This window comes from Zingiber officinale, chromosome 5B (assembly GCF_018446385.1).
Source record: "Zingiber officinale cultivar Zhangliang chromosome 5B, Zo_v1.1, whole genome shotgun sequence".
NCBI classification, from domain to species: Eukaryota; Viridiplantae; Streptophyta; class Magnoliopsida; order Zingiberales; family Zingiberaceae; genus Zingiber; species Zingiber officinale.
In genome coordinates this window covers 100764621-100767125 of record NC_055995.1, presented here as the reverse complement: position 1 = coordinate 100767125, position 2505 = coordinate 100764621, and the positions used below count along the sequence as shown (strand labels likewise).

The 2505-nt window shown below is 31.0% G+C and overlaps 1 long non-coding RNA gene across 1 annotated transcript; it reads left to right on the top strand.

Moving 5' to 3' along the window:
- Positions 1-499: 499 nt before the first annotated feature.
- On the top strand, positions 500-927 carry LOC121987949. The gene is made up of 3 exons (XR_006113771.1): positions 500-562; positions 689-752; positions 860-927. It is a non-coding gene; the product is annotated as an uncharacterized LOC121987949 (long non-coding RNA).
- The last annotated feature ends 1578 nt before the right edge of the window (positions 928-2505 follow it).

Genomic DNA, 2505 nt, shown 5'->3' with positions numbered 1-2505 from the left:
GACATTTGACATGCCTGCCACCATTAGAGTTCATGGCTTCCAATTGGAAGTAATGTTTTCTATGTTCCTATGTAGCAAGGTAACTCATGTCTTGTCTTTCCTTAAATTTTAAATTTGCTATATTGAATATATAACCAGAGCAATTCGTATTCTTTTTCTTTTCTTTGTATTCAATTTCCTTTGCTTTTGTCATCATTACTCAAAGGAATCATCATGGTTAGGCCAACTAAATTGTGCTTATTTCAGATCAGACTAGAAGCTTATTTCAGATATAACAATTTTAATCAATGTTATATTTTTATTTTTGCAGGTACCATTGGATCTTGATTATCGTCAATGAAGATAAAAATATGATATATTTATTGGACGCTATGTCTAATAGAAACCGAGACAATGCATGGAATACTATGGTGACCAAGTAGGTAGTAGATTGTGTTGATTTTGAATCCATTCACTTATAAATATGAAAAATATAACTTTTTACTTTTTAAAATGTAGTTGGGTCAAGATGTACAATGCCTCAAAGGGTATTGCTAAATCACCAGGTTTTAAACAATTGACGGTATGTATTGTACATATATATTAAGACATAAATGGATAGTTCTTATTATTTGGATTGTAATTGTTGTATTACTTTTTTAATTACATTATAGGGTAATCTAAAACAAAGTGGTTCTGTTGAATGCAGATATTGTGTGATGAGGTACATGAAAGACATAGTTGAATGTGAAAATCCACAGTTGGAGAAGATGGTGAGTTTCTTCTTTATGATATATAATGAATGTAATGATTTTATAAATCTAATGTATTTTTGTAGATTTTATAAATCTAATGCATTTTTGTTTTTTTTACATAAAAGTTTGCAGGAACAATCAAGAATCAATATTACAACCAATCTCAATATGATGAAGTCAGAAGTGAATGGAGCAAATTTATCTACTTGTATCTAGGTGCCTAAATGGGTCATGTACGTTAGGATAAATATTTTATTTTACATTATGAATTTTTTGACATACATACCTGTGGATACACTTTTGGTTTATAGATGTACTTTTTAGTTATGCTTGTGGATTTATGGATATATATATATATTTGTGGATTGATGGATAAATTTCTGGATTGTTATGGTATTTGTCATTTTGTGGATCTAATTAATACATTTTAATTTTGATGAAGTGAAAAATATTTTTTTACTTCATCACATTAAAATTGTGCCGAAGTCAAAGGTAACATTTACTTCACCGCAGTTTAATAATTGCGAAGTCACATCTTATCAATTACTTCACATCTTATCATGAGCATCACCATGTTAGTTGCTATTCGAAAAACCTAATGGTTTCACTGTATAAAAATTTTGTACAAAGGTCTGAACCTTTTCCTAGCTACCATGTGTTCTTTTAAATTAAACTTGGATCGCCTGCGGAACTTAACACGTTTGATCCAAAGTTTAATTTATTTGTTCTTTTAGGTTTAGACTTGGATCTCCTGCGAAACTTAACACGTTCGATCCAAATTACCTAGGTTATTAATTTCATTAAATATTAATTTCCAAAATTGGCTTCCAGGACTACATGGCGAGGCACATGATCTTCTTGAATATGGAACTCTACAAATAAGAGGCTACGATAGGGACCGAGAGGAGGAATTGGTTTTGGTCTCCCGATAAAATTAAGCATCCCGTGTTCGCCCCGAACACACAACTTAATTTTATCAATAATAATTCATTCCACTAGAGAACTATTATTGAACTACCGCACCAATCCCAAATTACATTTTTAGGCTCCTTCTTATTATGAGTGTGTTAGTCTCCCTGTGTTTAAGATGTCGAATGTCCACTAATTAAGTGAGTTACTGACAACTAATTTAATTAATATCTTAGTCCAAGAATAATACCACTCAACCTTATCGTCATGTCGGACTAAGTCCACCTGCAGGGTTTAACATGACAATTCTTATGAGCTCCTCTTGGGGACATTATCAACCTAGATTACTAGGACACAGTTTCCTTCTATAATCAACAACACACACTGTAAGTGATATCATTTCCCAACTTATCGGGCTTATTGATTTATCGAACTAAATCTCACCCATTGATAAATTAAAGAAATAAATATCAAATATATGTGCTTGTTATTATATTAGGATTAAGAGCACACACTTCCATAATAACTGAGGTATTGTTTCTTTATAAAGTCAGTATAAAAGAAACGACCTCTGATGGTCCTACTCAATACACTCTAAGTGTACTAGTGTAATTATATAGTTAAGATAAACTAATACCTAATTACACTACGACCTTCCAATGGTTTGTTCCTTTCCATTTTGGTCGTGAGCTACTGTTTATAATTTATAAGGTACTGATAATATTATCTTCTGTATGTGACACCACATACTATGTTATCTACAATATAAATTATTTGAACAACTACAAATATAGATAATTTTGACCAATTGTGATTCTTTATTCAAAATAAATGTTTACAAAAGGTTAGGCTTTCAGTATAC